The following is an 18,559-nucleotide window of genomic DNA, read 5'->3' on the forward strand; positions in this document are numbered from 1 at the left end:
TTGCTGCCTGCTCTTATTCTCTGCCTCTCTCCCGCTCTTCCTTTATTTATTGGTCTTTGTCTCAGCTCATGGAAAAATACAGATAGATTCACTCTAGGCATGTTGTCCATGAGAGGTAGATGTCACAGGCACACCCTTTTACACAATCCCGCTCTCAGATTGGTGACCTATTGTAGAGGATTTTCTACTGCCTTGCCTAGAGTGAAACTGGGAATCAACAGGAACAATCTCTCCATTACCCAAACGTTCCGTCTATGAGGACAGGCAGAATGTCTTTGGAATGGCTGGAGATATGACCAAGCAAGCTGCATTGATCTCTGTCTTAGCATGCCATTATTTTTCTCCCAAAGTCAAACCACTCTCAATAAATCTCCAAAATACATCAGTGGAGTAATTCATTGGCCAAACACATTAAGCCATTGAAAGCCCAGTTCTGGACAACTGCCCGGCGACAGCCAAACAATCAATTCATCCAGTAATCAAACAACAAGACAGATACTGTAGACAACTTGTTTAAACATGCATCAAACACTCAATTAAGTTTTGACATGCTGTACTAAAAACCCATTGGCAGTGTAAAAAGATCATAAAGAGAACGCCATTATTGTTGGACAAGCGATATAAACAACGGCATTTCTGAAATGAAAGGGCACCGGAACGAAGAAAGAGTGTGTACTTTGGGTGAAAGACTGATTGATAAAGAAATGGTAGATCAACAGAAAGGCAACAACTAGGCTCGTTGTGAAATATATATTTTTTTAAATGGTATTACAAATCCTGACTCAGAGGAAGTCGAGCTGACGGACCGATTGAGAATGGGAAAGGCAGCAAAGGGTGACATGGGCAAAACGCCAAAACAATGGCAGGTCAAATCAGGATAAAACCTTCCAAAACATTGTTTTGTTGGAGAAAGTACAAGATAAAAAGCCAGTGACAGGATAATACAGCTGGATGCCTGATCATAACAATGGGGCCATTACAGGCCTGAGGGCTTAGAGCCTTTGGATTCGTCTCTTATTCGGCTTCCTATTGGCCAGGTGGTCTCTCTAGGTTGCCGTTGCTAGCAGGTTGCTACGGTAGCAGGTTTTCTCTGGACTCACCTCAGTGGTCATGTTTCCCTCTGGTAAAATTAGATTAGAGAGCCTCAGCCAGTCTCCTGTGGGTCTTCGTTGTGTGTTTAACTCTTGAGCTCACACTCGTTAGTCAAGTTCAATTATAATTGGACCAAGACTTCCTTTAAAACATCTGATTAGTAAAGGTTATTCAACAAAAAAGTTCCCTCCAGTAAAAAGTTAGTATGTCAAATCCAGGAAATAGGCTACTTTTAACATTGATTGTTTTTGTTTAAGAGGGTCATCTAATAGCTCAGTAAGCAATTATGTTATTCTAATGATAGTTCCTTATCTTTTTTGGAATTAAAATAGTTCAATTTGCCAACAACCAGATTGTGGCATCATTTTATGATACAGATCTATTTACTTGGATGTCGTCAGTCAAACCTAATGCCACTGACCGCCATTCCCTACTAATAGTGGACCATGTTGAGGTCACCATTGAGGTTTTGACTGTCATCCACTCTTGGCTAGGGCTGTGCGATATGGCTAAAATATCATGTCACAGTATTTACCCCAAAAATGATGCTATTTGACGGTGTTTTATGTTTTTAATAGTAAAAATTCCAAATTTGCTTTCTGAGTAGTGTGTGACCATACGGTGACAACACGTACATTCTAAGTGATTTCAATGGATCTTTGTCCATTCTGATTGTTTTATACTGTTCAATTCAACTTCAACCGAAAGTAATTTTCAGCATTTTCTGCACTCACTTGAGATCATTTCCACACTGCCACGCAGGGCTGCACAGATTGGCAAACAATCTAGGCCTTATTTTTAACCGAATGTTGACATTTCAATTTGACTTGCGATTTAGAGAAAAACACTTGGGTGAACTGTGGAATCATGGAAATATAACTATTATTTTAATTCTATAGTTAGAATATAATAGTGGGCACTTGAATACGGTGGTTGACATGACAACGAATGAAAATGCCAGGGAGGAGTTATTGTGTCAGGGTAGGAACCAAAGTGTTAAATCTGTCCTAGAGGACCCTAGAATCTTTGACTACATGTAGCTTACATATTTATGCTTCATGTACAGTATTCCTCTTTGATTTTGAAAATGCTGATTTATGTCTACACCATCATTGGTATTATGAGTCGGTATAGCAAATTACGTTTGCTCTGACATTTATTAGCTAGCTAGCCAGTAGACTAACGTTAGCGATTAGCATTAGTGGCTAACAAGATTTAGGCCCAACTTGCTAAGAAAAGACAAACCAGCTCTTTTCAGATGTAAGAAACACAAACTAACAGTGTAATTATAGAACGCTAGTGAATTTATATTAAGAAGCAAAGTGAAAACAGCATCGTTGTCATCAACATTGTTGCATGTGCTGCATTGACCATGCAGACTGAACGCAAGCGTCTCGTGGTAGAGGAACAACAAATGCGCTCCTTGAGTGACAGGGGGCGGGGCTAGGTCTGTTGAAAGCAGCATGGCGAGGGAGAGAGCGGAGGGAGATGACTCAAGTAGCGAAGTAAAGTATAAAAATTTACATTAAACATGGTGCATCACATTTAATAAACCAAACATTCAAATACCGTTATAGAAGGTAAAGTAAAACCCAAACCGGTCCGTGCATCAATACTGGTATATCGTAAAATACAGTATACCGCCCAGCCCTACTCTTGGCCTCCATTGCACCTCAAACAGATGGATTTGTTAATGTCTCCCGGTTATCTGTTTATCAGGATGTTTATATGCTACATTAGCAGGCCCTCTCACTCCCACTCTGTCTCCCTAACCACAATCGCAAACCCTGGATTGGACAGTCAGAGGGGTGAAGCGAAAACAAGATGGGGCCATTTTGTTGTGTGTTTATAAAAGTCAACGTTTCTGATTTAAATGTTGTTCTTGTTATCACAGGACTTTGCTGAGGACCACTCTGCGGGGGTCCACCCCCACCTCCCTCTCTTCATCCTGAACCATTGTGAACTTCGACGATAGTGACTGATTGGACACTGCACCTGCCAGTCTCAGCTGATTCTAGACTGTGAGTATCAACTAGTGTATCTCCTATTGCAGGACATGGTTAGATTTCACTTTGAGCACTTCTGTTCTCAGCCTAGCAATTTTGATTTCATAATGCACTTTATTCGATCAGCAAAGTCCCAAAGCCAAAGTATTGTAATCCCTCTATAGCAACGTCGATCACAACCGTGATCTAGTTACTGGCACAATATCTAAAGTGGTAGTACTTGTATAAGCTCTGGAGACATGGTTAGCTAAGTCCATTGTGTGTGGCCCTAACGATATTACTCTGATCTCTCTCAAAGTTGGCACTAGGGCTGGGAATTGCCTAGGGACCTCACGATACGATATTATCACAATACTTAGGGGTCAATACGATATGTATTGCGATTCTCATGATTCTGTATGTATTGCGATTTGATACTGTGATTTTATTGCGATTCGATGTTCCAAACATATTGCTCACCATGCGTCTGCTGCGGAGGGAAAAGAGAGAGCCATGAGAAAACGAGTTTTTATCAGCCATGGGAATAAAAGTGCTTAAAACAAATTGCCGCCTTATTTAAAAAGAAGATGGAGAACAAGCTATGAAAGAAAAATATTGGAGTTTTGGTGCAACCAACTAGCGCACAATAATATTGCGATTATTGTCAAAATGATACGGTATATCGTAAAAAATTATATCCTGACATGTAACTATAGATTCCCCCCCCCCCCCCATCACTAGTTTGCACACGCAGGGACGTGGCTGCCCAATGACACAGGCACACAAAGCAGCACACTTCAATGTCAGCTCTACTACGCCATTGCCCTCAACCTTCGTTAAGTCCGTTTGAGTGACTAGACGGCCTTGGTTAGCTAACGGGCTGTGGAGAGGTTCTTTTTGCGGACAGACGGGTCTCTTCGCGGCTCTTGTCCTCCTATCAGCCATGTTGGCAGAACCCTTTGTGTGGGTTTGAATGAGACTGCTGCACTTATAGGTGTGCCGAGGTCAGCTTTGTACAGGGAAGGTCGCTGAGAGTAAAGGTGAAAATAGACACGGTAACACTCAACAGAGTCATGGGTAGACCATTCAGCCCAAGTGTGGGGAAACCCTGTTAGTTTTGGGCCAGAGTGTTGACGAGTTGTCAGCCATTGTGCCACAGCAATTAATTTTTGTCAGTATTTGGATAGAATGTTGGCTCACCTGAATTTTTAGCTGTGCTGACGCTAAATCAGGCCACTGGAAAAGCCCGTGAGATGATTCTCAAATGTAATTGCAGGGGTAGCTTTTCCTCACTAACAACCAGTTGAGTGGTTAACATAGAGTCAGTTTTAAATAGTGATGCACCGATATGGCATTTTTGGCCGATATCCGATATTTTCCTTGCCAAAAAACCTGATACCGATAACTGATATTTAACATTTTACCGGCCTTTTAAGCATTCTAGTACAGTTAAATAGTTAACACACACACACACACACACACACACGGACGCAGCTGTCTAAGGCACTGCATCTCAGTGCAAGAGGCATCACTACAGTCCCTGGTTCGAATCCAGGCTGTACCACATCCGGCCGTGATTGGGAGTCCCATAGGACGGCGCACAATTGGCCCAGCGTCGTCCGGGTTGTAAATAAGAATTTGTTCTTAACTGACTTGTCAAGTTAAATAAAGGTTACAGACACACACACACATCACACTGACCAAAAAGTTATTTTGTTGGCATTTACATATGTCCCCATCACAAGTAAAACATCATCAAAACCTATTTCTTTCACGTATATGCTGTGCTGTTTCGTTGTTCAGTCGTTTCATTCTCAACCAGGATTTCTATGGAACTCCGTTTGGGTCTTTACGTGTCAAAATAGATACACGTCAAATAACACTATTTGACGTGTCAAATAAGCTTGTTGACCAATCAGGACCTGAATATGACTGCACGTCACATAATAATTTAACGTTAAACTAGACATCGGGCAGATACCGATGTTGGCATTTTTATCTAATATCAGCCAATTCCGATATGTTCACCGATATATCGTAGTTATGTTGGCTATAATATCGTTACAATAGCTAACGTAGCTACTGTACGTAACTTACCAGTCGTACAGTCTACCACCTTCTCTCCTATCATGGACAACACCTTCTACTCCAGCTGGTTCACATGAATGGTTTCTCAGCTCCCTTCTTAGCTGCCGACTTAATGTCGGACCACTATTCTTTACGGCGGAGTCACTGTCCCTTGCCATACCCCCGACGTCAAAGACAGACTCTCCCATCCTCTCTTTTTGGTCACTGCAGGGACCCCGCAGTTTTCGAGTGTCCCCAACAGCAATCTTTTTCTTCAAGCTCACTTCAAGCTCTTGTTTGCTGAAGTTTTTATTGCGCTTTCCTTGGTTATCCATTTTTGTTTTTGATATAGCTAGTCTGATGGCTATAATGTGTGAGAGAAAAAAATCTTGAGACATAAAGCAGATAAATAAATGTAATAAAATGTAAATATCAACACTTTATTATAGTGGGCCAAATCCTATCATCTCTGTCAAAAAGGCTTATTTATTGGTTTCAAGCATGTCATTAATGTCAATGCCACATAAGAAGATATTTCCAAAGTTCTTAGGAAAGATATTTCCGAAGTTCCTAAGAAAACAATGAATTCCTAAGAACATTTTGAGGAATTGCACTTACTATCTTATGAACTTCTTATTTTTTTCCATAAGAATGTTTTGTGAATCCGGCCCATGGTAAGCAGAGCTAACACAAAATAGCAATGCGTAAAAGAGGAGGATGACTTACAGTGGAAAAGGCCGAAAGAGAAAAAGAACGAGACTATACAATAGTATAGCGATAAAGGAGAAGAGAGCAGTCACGTTTCGGCTTCCAATGCAGGTGGCAAGATGACATCTCTGGTGATAACAGGCACTTAGCTCTCACACTCTAGCACCTGGAGCACTCCCATTATGCACTTCTACGTTGGCACAGAACAGCACTGGAGGTCAAAGTATCGATTCCCCAACAGCCGGCTGTCCAGGGAGAGAGTAACCACAGAAACCCAGCTCTGGGATGTCCTCACCACGGGGCATGACACAACCTTTTTCTCAAAGTGCCGCAGAAGAGGGACTGAGGCTCTCAACCACACTAACCCTCACACACACACCATGCATACATACACACACAAATGCATACATCCACTTGCTCTGACACAAACACACACTGACACACACCAATCACTTGAAATCTTGCTAAAGTCTGACAGGGCTTGTTGTTAGGTGGCATGTCCACCAGGGAGCAGAGCCCAGAAAGAAAAGCACTTCTGTGATTCAAAGCCCTCTTGCTCGGTAATCACTCCCATGTCTCACTGTTGCCTTCAGCTCCCCCCAATTATCGCTGCGTCAGCCGGTCCAGCCGAGTGTTAGGGACACTAAAGACTGGTCTATTTTTAGAACAAATGGGGCCACAGCTTCTGTCCCTATCTGCTTGCAGACACACGCTGACAAACTGTGAAAGGAGACTGATGAATGCGGAAAGTTATACGAAAATGGAGCAATCTATGGGCTCACACAAACACACACTTGCTATACACAAAGCGATACACACACACTTTCTCACAAACAGTAAGGCTCAGAGACGTGCACTTTCAGGAAGGTTGCAGAATCGGTTGGGTGTCGGTCGTTTCAAGAGAATGAGGACGTTCAATCCTTTCTACCTATCTATGATAGCTCTACTATCACAGACAGTGTTTTATGGACTCGTGGTTAGAGGCTTGGCTGAGTACAGAAAGACAATGTCATCCTTTGTTGGCAGAGTTAATATGCCCTAGATGAGACTGGTACAGTAGCTGGCTCCTCTGAGGAGGATCAATGTGTTTAGAACTGTCCTGGGATCAGAAGCCAGGGTTGTATAACATAACATTGTATGACATGCGTGGTGTTATAGGCTGTTCTGAGTACAAAGGCATCAAACGAAGTGGACCAAAGCAGCAGGCTGTAGGTCAAAATGAGAGGGGAGAAAGCAAAGTGACATGGGGAGAAGAGAGAAAAACAACAGAAGTACAGCCAAAAAGACTGGCAATTTGTGTTCAAGAGACGTTGAGGAATGATCCGAATTTGAAAGAAGGATGATTGAAGAGAGAGAAGCAGAAGAAATAGCAGTGGGAGAGGGGGGAGGTAGAAAAATGTCAGAGAAGCTGAAAGTGGGAAAATAAGAGGAGGGAGGGGGAGAACGAGGGCCCCTCCAGTCCTGCTTTTCATCTCTCCCTGATGAGTGAGGGGCTATTTTTAAAACCCTTCATCTGTCTAATCATTCCTCGGAGTTCTGGCGTTCATCTTTCGCCTCTTTGTCTTTAGCGACCATCACTCGTTGTTCGGCATCCTTGTTTTCATTGAGTTTCTCTCTCTTTCAAACAGTTTACTAACAGTCTCTTGCCCTCCCTTTTTTATGTTTTCTCTGTGACAAGCGAAGAGGGGAATGACTGATGCGATGCAAAAAGAGGTCCCCCTTTTATTTCCAAAATGGAATTATTTCTCTCTTCCCCAAACAAAGTTCATAAAATAATCATGAAATGATAAATCTGAATCATAGTGACTTGATCGTTTCTTGGGCCCTGCTCTCGCACTGTTCTTACATTTGCATGGAAGACACTTTAGAGTGTCTTTAGTGCGCCAAGGACATGGACGTCGATTAAGGAAGCCCCCCGCATATCTCTGATTCAGAGGGTTGGGTTAAATGCGGAAGACACATTTCGGTTGAATGCATTCAGTTGTGTAACTGACGAGGTATCCCCTTTCGCTTCTAACTTGGCTCTCTTGAGGGCAACTGGCTACAAATATTTAATTCATATAATGTCAAAACCCCCCTCGCCTCCTTCCTCCAGGCAACGTAGGCTCTTTCTTTCCGCTAGCTATTTGTCTGATGCAGCCTTCCCTGGTCCCCAAAGTGGTTCTACTTGGCGACTTTGGAGTCGCCTGTGGAAATTCCACAGATGGCAGCCAAGAGAGACGAGAAGGGCAGAAATAGAGTTCAGGAGGGGCAATGGAATGAGACGCTAAGACCATAAAGTGTGTTTCCAAGAGGCCCGATAACAGAAGGCTAATGTTACCACGCCACCTCCCCTCTCACTGTACCCTATTGCCCTAAAGGCTACGCCCTCCGGTGCCGAAGAAATATGAATGGGAGTCAATGACTGATATGAATAGCATTGTGTTGGACACAGGTGGACACGCGCACACACACACACACACACACATACGCCTACGCATGCACACAGACACACATACGCATGCACTCAGAAACACACACACACACAGCCAATGGATCCCCCATCCTTCATGAGCGATGCCTCTGCAGCTCTCTACTGCACACAGAGTAATGAGAACTTCAGGTCTGTGGAGCCGAGTGCATTTATCACATGCTCACACTTAATGGTCCCTCTGCCAAGGCTTAGCGCCACGCCTGCTAGCCGCCCGCTACAAACAGGACTGTTTATCTCCGCCGTCTCTCTGCAGCTGTGTGTGTGGTTGGGAGTGTACTGTCTTCATTGTTGATGATCACTCTCTCTCTTTCTCATGTGGTCTCTCTCCAATGCACTCCTCTTTCTTTATATCCTCGTCATCCATCTCTCCATCCCTCCTTTCTCTCCCATTTTCCTCTCTGTGTCTCTTTTCTAGAAGAGAAGGTTCTTTTGGTGTTTGTCCTTCAGCGTGACACCAAGCACACGCAGTGAAAGATGGCTGCTGGATTAGCTATCATGATGAAAGCTTATCCCAGTTTTTCTCTCACGGTCCAGTGCTGTGTTTCAAGGCACTCTCTATTTTAGAGTGAACACATTATCTCTCTTTCTTTCTCACACACACACACACTTTCAAATTCAAATTGCTTTATTTGCATGAGAAACATTGCATAAATATTGCCAAAGCTTCAACGTATACAATATAAAAACAAGAAAGTTAACACTTTCTCTCTCTGTGAAGGACTTTTAAGAGCGAGCATTCACAAAGAAAAGTGCATTCCTTTGTTGTATATCAAGACAACTGAACTGATATGATTTGTGTTAACTTTCTTGTTTTTATATTGTATACATTGAAGCTTTGGCAATATTTATGCAATGTTTCTCATGCAAATTAAGCAATTTGAATTTGAATATCTGTAGGCTCCACCAAATTCAAATTCATTTTAGGCCTATTGAGCCAGAGGGATGATCTTGCATTTTTTAATCAGGTTTAACTCTGATCAGCCATTTTTACCTGGCTTTCCTCTCACCTAGAGACCATTCGTGATAAACAGTCTTATGCGTTTCGGGTTAACAACATGCCTTGCCAGTTGGTACCCTGTAAAGTCTGTAAGATGCTACAACAATGTAAGAGCAGACACAATGATGAAGTATTTCATCACAGCGGAGAGCGCGAGGAAGCGAGCAGGCGAGGCCGTGGCATTTTACGCTGCCTAGCGCCGTATTCAAAATGGAGGGCTTAAGAAGTGCACAGATAAATCCCATTGATTCATAACGTGAATTTGCATAGACTGCGGTAAAATGGAAAAGCACTCGTACAAAGCGATCATTCTATTGTGTCAGGAGGATATCAGGAAGCAGGGAGCTCTGCTTTGTACCTAACCCTCTCCTTTCTGCTTTACCTCTTTATCCTGGAGGAAAGGTAGTGCGGTCTGTACAGATGTTTAATGGCGCCTTTGAGATTCTCCAAAGCCTCTTTGTGAAAGTACATTACTACAGACTCAGCCATGGCTGGTCTTTGATTCCTCCATACCCTCCCTGCTCTCACATTCTCTGTTAGATCAGTGGTCAGGCCATTTCTCTATTTTAATGTGTGGCAAAAAGTGATTATCCATCTTTTGAAACATAATGTGTTTTATGGGCTTCCCTCTTTCATCTCATGTTTTACTAGATTTGGTTTCAAGGCTATTTATTTCTATGACAGAACAGGCAAATACCTCTGTTGCCGAGCACAAAAGCCTTGCGTTGTTAAGTGTGAAACACCAAACAAGCATGGCTGAGAAAGAGAAGCCGAGAAAATATGCATTTATAATCGCTCAGTGTTTGTTTGAGCTTTAAGTGTTTATGGAAAAACAAGGATAACACAAGAGAGCGACAGAATGAGAGAAACAGACCCGTTGAGAAAAACAAAGAAAGAGAAAGCGAGACCCGGAGAGAAAAACAAAACACACGCACAAGACAAAACACAGACATCACATTATCCTAAAACGATCCTGTCTGGACCTGGCGGTTTCAGGTGTGCGTGGTGGAGCTGACGCTGTGATGCTCCGAGGAAAACGCTGGCGCTCATCTTTTTAAAGGGCCTCCGAATGATCCCTGAAGGCTGCCTGGCTGGGTACCGGCCCTCTGTGGGGAGGAAACGGAGGAATTAGCACAAAAGGAGACGCCGCCCACCAAAGCCGCTGACCACTGGGATATTCCCAGGTCGTGCCAGGGTTCCGTGACAGATCTTGTTTCTGCCGCCAAAGCAGATACTTGGATTTTGGCAGGTGGGTGGTGACTGGCTAGGAGTAGATTGGCAGCTGACTTGCTTAGCGAAGGGGATAGCCATGTCCTACGGATCATCAGAGACCGGGAAAGAGCAGTGCAAGCAGTGCAAGACACACACATGGAAATTACACACACATGGAGCTGAACACTGACATGTAACACACACACAGATAGCTGCCCCTTGCATCAATTCACACACAAAAACTGACCTATAGCAGTAAATAGGTACTTCAAGCTTCATTCATGAAGGTTACTCAAGTTCAACACGAGCAATGGTCAATACCATCTAATCAGTATTCCTGTCGAAAGAATACTTTTTGTTTTGCATAGAACATGCAGCAATTGACGTATGAAATACCATCAGTTATTTTAATGACCACTCATAATGCAACTGTGTGCATTTAGATGACATCACAGGGCACGTGTACAGCATTTGTTTAATTTTCAGGCTCAGGTTCATTAAACCCATCGTTAAATGTACCCATGCAATTTAGACATGTTAAACATGATGTTTATATGCCTGGATCTTGGATATTTCAGTCAATATGTCAATGGCACACTTTCTTTTGGTGCACTTAGGGTTTACAGGTCCCAGTACAGTTGCAAACGTGTATTTGAATGATTGCCAAGTTTCTCACACACTTGCTGCTTTGCTGTGTGCGTGTTTGATAAGCCCTGAGTGTAATATGTTAATGCTCGCTTCAGATTTTCCACTGATATTCTCAACCGTTTACAGGACATTACGTTAATTTAGCGAAATGCTTTGATATGTCCGCACACACAGGACTAGATAAGATAATTAGACATCTTTGGGAACAGACTAAAACTCCTCTTCATACTCCGTAAGAGTCTGTTGCTAACAGCACCATTCCAATGCTATCCTTCCTATCCTTTCATTTATGTCTCTGCCAGTTGAGATCTGACCATTCCAAGGCTAATTTGCGTTTTGCTCGGGTAGAGTCTTGTCAACACACCCCCGTCTCTGCTAATCTGTGAGCCACAGTGTCTGCCAGGGTCCCGTAAAGTTCACTCATGTTAGCAGCCACCAGCACCATTAGGGGCCCACCACAGCTTTTCACAGAACCTTTAGGCTGTTGAAAGATTTCCTTGGACTTTCTGCCACAGGGAACTAAGGGCAAGAGAAATACACCAGACCGTATTAGAAGATTACTTTGTTTTGTCACATGACACAGATTCTGTCTTTCTGCTTTATCCCAACTATTGCTTTGTGAGATAAAAAAAAAAAAATCTCGACTAGGGGTTGGAACCGTTTCAGGGAACAGAACAGAAAACCGTAAAAGAACAAAATTGTTTGACGAACAGAATCAGAACCGAGAGTGATCTGTACTGTTACGGAACAGAACCGTGATTTTAAAATCAGTTGAACCGGTTAATATAAAAAATGTACATTCCGGGCATTTTTTTTCAGTCCCACAAAATACGCAACAAAGTGCCTATGCAAAGCCCTCACTCTCACTCAGAAATCTATTCCAGTGTCTACCTGCCAGCTGGAAATCTTTGCTAGTGTGTATATTTTACCTGCCCCTCCCCCTCAGAAGCAACGGTTACTATAGCCTACTGGCGACGTTACAAGCGTGATTAAGACATTAGGGAGAGATTTTTAATTAGAGAAGAATGGATTCACTTTTTCAATGCTAGTTAAGGATACTATAGTTATCACGTTTGACATTGGATTTATTAACTACAAAAAGATAAGACATATTTTTAATTCTGGTGCTGCTCTGCACACACAAGCTTGTTATCGTTAGCTCTGGTCTAATGTTAAGCCAACTCTCGGGAATACAAAGACATTCAAAGTTTGTCCATAGAAGCCGCTCCTCCGTAGGTATAATATTGTATAATATTGTTGGCCTAATTTAGATAATGCATGTCATAACAAGATGCCTAACGCTTCAAGCCAAGCCTCCTCATTCACCCTCTCTTGCTCTCTCCCCAACCGCAAAATTTCAGTCACATCTCGCGCCGTACACTTGTCTGTCCATCACGCATATAAACAACTAGGCTATAGCTTGTGTCTATCCACACTGATTCGTGAATAAATGTAATGTCAATCTTAATGTAAAAAGAAAGATTTGAGGTTTAAAAAACAAACAGAGGAACTATATAAATAAAATGTAAATTTTTTGTTGTTTGGGCCTGTTCAGAACTTTATTTTGCTGGTCGGAACAGTGAAATTAAATAGTTTTGTTCTGTTCAGAACAAAACTATTTGGAAAATATTTTTGCTTCCAACCCCTGCTCTCGATTGACCGTACGTACAGTTGAAGTCGGAAGTTTACATACACTTAGCTTGGAGTCATTAACTCGTTTTTCAACCATTCCACAAATGTCTTGTTAACAAACTATAGTTTTGGCAAGTCGGTTAGGACATCTACTTTGTGCATGACACAAGTTATTTTTCCAACAATTGTTTACAGACAGATTATTTCACTTAGAATTCACTATATCACAATTCCAGTAGGTCAGAAGTTTACATACACTAAGTTGACTGTGCCTTTAAACAGCTTGGAAAATTCCAGAAAATTATGTCATGGCTTTAGAAGTTTCTGATAGGATAATTGACATAATTTGAGTCAATTGGAGGTGTACCTGTGGATGTATTTCAAGGCCTACCTTCAAACTCAGTGCCTCTTTGCTTGACATCATGGGAAAATCCAAAGAAATCAGCCAAGACCTCAGAAAAACAATTGTAGACCTCCACAAGTCTGGTTCATCCTTGGGGGCAATTTCCAAACGCCTGAAGGTACCATGCTCATCTGTACAAACAATAGTACGCAAGTATAAACACCATGGGACCACGCAACTGTCAGACCGCTCAGGAAGGAGACGCGTTCTGTCTCCTAGAGATGAGCGTACTTTGGTGTGAAAAGTGCAAATCAATCCCAGAACAACAGCAAAGGACCTTGTGAAGATGCTGGAGGAAACAGGTACAAAAGTATTTATATCCACAGTAAAACAAGTCCTATATCGACCTAACCTGAAAGGCCGCTCAGCAAGGAAGAAGCCACTGCTCCAAAACCACCATAAAAAAGCCAGACTACAGTTTGCAACTGCACATGGGGACAAAGATCATACTTTTTGGAGAAATGTCCTCTGGTCTGATAAAACAAAAATAGAATTGTTTGGCCATAATGACCATCGATATGTTTGGAGGAAAAAGGGGGAGGCTTGCAATCTGAAGAACACCATCCCAACCGTGAAGCACAGGGGTGGCAGCATCATGTTGTGGGGGTGCTTTGCTGCAGGAGGGACTGGTGTACTTCACAAAATAGATGGCATCATGAGGGAGGAAAATTATGTGGATATATTGACGCAACATCTCAAGACATCAGTCAGGAAGTTAAAGCTTGGTCACAAATGGGTCTTCCAAATGGACAATGACCCCAAGCATACTTCCAAAGTTGTGGCAAAATGGCTTAAGGACAACAAAGTCAAGGTATTGGAGTGGCCATCCAAAGCCCTGACCTCAATCCTATAGAACATTTGTGAGCAGAACTGAAAAAATGTGTGCGAGCAAGGAGGCCTAGAAACCTGACTCAGTTACACCAGCTCTGTCAGGAGGAATGGGACAAAATTCACCCAACTTATTGTGGGATGCTTGTGGAAGGCTACCTGAAAAGTTTGACCCAAGTTAAACCATTTAAAGGCAATGCTACCAAATACTAATTGAGTGTATGTAAACTTCTAACCCACTGGGAATGTGATGAAATAAATAAAATCTGAAATAAATCATTCTCTCTACTATTATTCTGATGTTTAACATTCTTAAAATAAAGTGGTGATCCTAACTGACCTAAGACAGGGAATTTTACTCGGATCAAATGTCAGGAATTGTGAAAAACTGAGTTTAAATGTATTTGGCTAAGGTGTATGTAAACTTCCGACTTCAACTGTATAAGCTAGGCTTGGGCGACATGCTTTGTGACTAGAAGATAAGGAGCATTTAGGCCTTGGTAGTATTAAAATAGGTCACGGCATTAGGTGCAAATTGGCCAATTGAAGGTCAATGATTACGTTAAGCCTCAAGGTGGTCTTTCCAACCAGTGATAGTGACAGGTATTCTGTTTACACTTTACAGTACCCTCAAGCTGTCCCTCTCCCACTTAAGATTATGTACTTAAGCCCTGATCACCACAAATCAGATTTAAGATTTACCTTACTTACGCATGTAGCTTTTCCCCAAGGTCTTTAAGCCAATAGAGTGGCAAAGCCCCCACATTCTCCTTCCTTTGCTCCTGCATTGTAAGAACCTTTCACCCCCTCAATTCACTACAACCCAGAGGTCCCAGAAATTGAATTACAAATGTTTTTTTCAAGCTCGCCTGAATCTATTCAAGCAGTGAAGAGTTAGTCTTGGTGTTGTGCTTACAGAACTTCATTGTGGACCCTCTAGGTATAGATAGCATTGCATGTGCTGAGGTGCTTTGTTTACGCTAGCTTAGATATGTGGGGTGTTCTAGGGTTTTGTAGAGTTTGCATAGAAAAACTGCAGCTGACGAGTGAATAACAGTGAAGAATGTACGTGTGAATGAACATTTGCTGTCAAAGCAGGGAGTAATCTAATGCTATGGAATGACACACACCCACCGTAGGCAAGCTAGTCAAATAGGAAGACTGCCTGTCCCGAAGTTTGTCTTTGTTTTTGCCGGATGCGGATCTCAAATTTGTCTCTTCCCCTCTCTAACTAACTAACAAACTCACAAATGCCGTGACTCCTTCATGAAGTGTGGTCACATGATGCCCTCCCCTACTATAATTTTTGCCTTTGACTTCAAACCAGGTGTTACCCTCAGCCTTTGCAGTAATATGGGTCGCAAATGAGAGGAAATGAAGCAATTCACTAAACTCTAAAGTCTCTAGATCTAATAACAAACATGAGGGCATCGACCCGTGTTGTGGTCTGTATATTGGAGACTGTTTGTCTGTGGGTCATTGTAACTTTTTTTAACCAAGGCACCGTTTTAGTCTGCGGGAAACGATCCTTTATTTATTCCCCAAATTCCATCGTTTTTTTTCACAGAGCAGAGAGTACAGTAAAAAAAATCTGAAAACAAGTTGGACTGGTCCCTCGAAAGAAATGACACACTGTTTGAGGAGCCACATTCCCATGCATTGACAAACCAAAAGTGCATGGGGTTTTGGGACTATGATGTACTTAACAGAGATGATGTGTTTCGGTAGTTGTGAAGCTGGTGGATGCGTGCGGAGTGATTTTCATGGACCAAAATCAGTCTCAGCTTAAGTGGCGTTTTCCGATTGCTCCAAAACCCCTGGTGTGCGCCGGTGACCACAGTGAGAGGGTTGAGAAGTTGAGCGGTAGGGTGACTGACACCCATGCCTCTTGTGGAATGTCAGGGGGAGAGCCATATCTCCTCTTCCTGTTTAAAGCCTGCACATCCTTCCAGGATTTTGCTTCATAGTTCATTCCTGCAGTTGGTCCCTTTTCCACATAGGGGAGATAACGTCTTGCTTGAAAAGAAGAACCTCTAGTTACACTCCCCTCCATATGCATTTGGACAGTGAAGCAAAACATTTAACTTTATACTCCAGCATTTTGGATTTGAGATCAAATGTTTCGGGCCTCCCGAGTGGCGCAGTGGTCTAAGGCACTGCATCTCAGTGCTAGCTGTGCTACTACAGATTCTGGGTTCGAGTCCAGGCTCTGTCGTAGCCGGCTGCGAACGGTAGACCCATGGGGCGGCGCACAATTGGCCCAGCGTCGTCCGGGTTAGGGGAGGGTTTGCCCGGCAGGGATGTCCTTGTCCCATCACGGACTAGCGACTCCTGTGGCGGGCCAGGCACAGTGCATGCTGACACGGGCGCCAGGTGCACAGTGTTTCCTCCGACATATTGGTGCGGCTGGCTGGGGTTAAGTGGGCATTGTGTCAAGAAGCAGTGCGGCTTGGTTGGTTTGCGGTTCAGAGGATGCACGGCTCTCGACCTTCGCATCTCCCGAGTCCGTACGGGAGTTGCAGCGATGAGACAATACTGTAACTACCAATTGGATACCGCGACATTGGGAAGAAAAAGGGTAAAAGTACCAAAGAAACTAAATCTATAAAAAATGTTTCATGTGAGGTACAGAATGTCACCTTTTATTTGAGGGTATTTTCATACATATCTGTTTTACTGTTTAGGAATGAAAGCACTTTTATGTACGCTACATGGCCAAAAGTACACCACATCTCATTCCTAAATCATGGGCATTAATATGGAGTTGGTCCCCCTTTGCTGCTATAACAGCCTCCACTCTTCTGGGAAGGCTTTCCACTAGATGTTGGAACATTGCTGCGGAGACTTGCTTCCATTCAGCCACAAGAGCATTTGTGAGGTCGGCACTAAGTTTGGGCAATTAAGCCTGTTTCGCAGTTGGCGTTCCAATTCATCCAAAAGGTGTTCGATGGGGTTGAGGTCAGGGCTCTGTGCAGGCCAAGTTCTTCCATACCGATCTCGACAAACCATTTCTGTATGGACCTCGCTTTGTCCATTATTCCTCCTCCACCAAACTCTACAGTTGGCACTATGCATTGGGACAGGTAGAGTTCTCCTGGCATCCACCAAAGCCAGATTTGTCCGTCGGACTGCCAGATGGTGAAGCGTGATTCATTACTCCAAGAATGCGTTTCCACTGCTCCAGAGCCAAATGTCGGCAAGCTTTACACTGCTCCAGCCGACACTTGGCATTGCGCATGGTGATTTTAGGCTTGTATGTGGCTGCTCGGACATGGAAACCCATTTCATTAAGTTCCCGACGAACAGTTCTTGTGCTGACGTTGCTTCCAGAGGCAGTTTGGAACTCGGTGGTAAGTGTTGCAACCGAGAACAGACGATTTTTACGAGTTTCAGCACTCAGCAGTCCGGTTCTGTGAGCTTGTGTAGCCTACCACGTCATGGCATCCTATGACGGTGCCACGTTGAAAGTCACTGAGCTCTTCAGTAAGGCCATTGTACTGCCAATGCTTGTCTATGGAGATTGCATGGCTATGTGCTCGATTTTACACACTTGTCAGCAACGGGTGTGGCTGAAATAGCCGAATCCACTAATTTGAAGGGGTGTCCACATACTTTTGTATATATGGTGTATCTCGTATTTGAACAAATTTACTTAGTGTATTAAAGTAGTCAAAACTGTAGTATTTGGTCCTATATTTGTAGAGTTTGTAGAGTCACAAAGTTTATTTAGTCAGGAATATGGACCAAATACTAAACTTTTGATTCTTAATCTCTGGTGACAGGTCTTTTATACATTTAGAACACTTAGCATACCAAACAGAAGCAAACCGCTTAAATCAATCCAAGATGGCTTCGGCCGTCTCCTGTTGCGGCTTCATACAGTACTTCTGATCTCTTGCCTCTTGACAGCAATATCTCCCCACAGTTGTGACTGCCACAACCCAGGCAGGCGCCACCACAATAGAGAACCAGTTGAAGAGCTAGAGTGAGTTTTTGTCTCCGGGGTCTATTTCTCCCAGCTGGGAGCTCTTAACAGCGCTGTAACAACCACTCTATTGGAGAAGATGGGAATGTATGTTCTCACTTTTAGCTCCTCGAGTCGCTGGCGAGGTCAGCTGAAGGTGGACTGAAAGCAGCTGGGCCTTAGCTCACACAGTCATACTATATATTTTTTATTTAACCTTTATTGAACTAGGCAAGTCAGTTAAGAACAAATTCTTATTTACAATGACGGCCTACCCCGGCCAAACCCTCCCCTAACCCGGATGATGCTGAGCCAGTTGTGCGCCGCACTATGGGACTCCCGATCACGGCCGGTTGTGATATAGCCCAGGATCGAACCAGGGTCTGTAGTGACGCCTCTAGCACTGAGATGCAGAGCCTTAGACTGCTGCGACACTCGGGAGCCCTATATGACCTTTGGCTTACCCAGGTAAAATGATATTGGTCTGGAAAACAACATTCCAGTTACTACAGTACCTGTGATGTATCGTACTGATTATGCTAGTCAGGGG

At 43.2% G+C, this 18,559-nt stretch overlaps 1 protein-coding gene across 5 annotated transcripts in view; it reads left to right on the forward strand.

Moving 5' to 3' along the window:
* Positions 1-18,559, forward strand: part of LOC139558668 (semaphorin-6D-like) — a 133,335-nt gene that overhangs the window by 76,721 nt on the left and 38,055 nt on the right. For 4 of the 5 annotated variants that reach the window (XM_071373963.1, XM_071373958.1, XM_071373959.1 and 1 more), the window contains one exon: positions 2,987-3,113. The gene's annotated coding sequence lies outside the window, so the exon portion shown is untranslated. Of the gene's footprint in view, positions 1-2,986; positions 3,114-10,310; positions 10,572-18,559 lie in introns of those variants that run through there. The other variant, XM_071373962.1, reaches the window with a different exon arrangement.

The sequence above is a fragment of the Salvelinus alpinus genome, chromosome 29 (assembly GCF_045679555.1).
Source record: "Salvelinus alpinus chromosome 29, SLU_Salpinus.1, whole genome shotgun sequence".
NCBI classification, from domain to species: domain Eukaryota; kingdom Metazoa; phylum Chordata; class Actinopteri; order Salmoniformes; family Salmonidae; genus Salvelinus; species Salvelinus alpinus.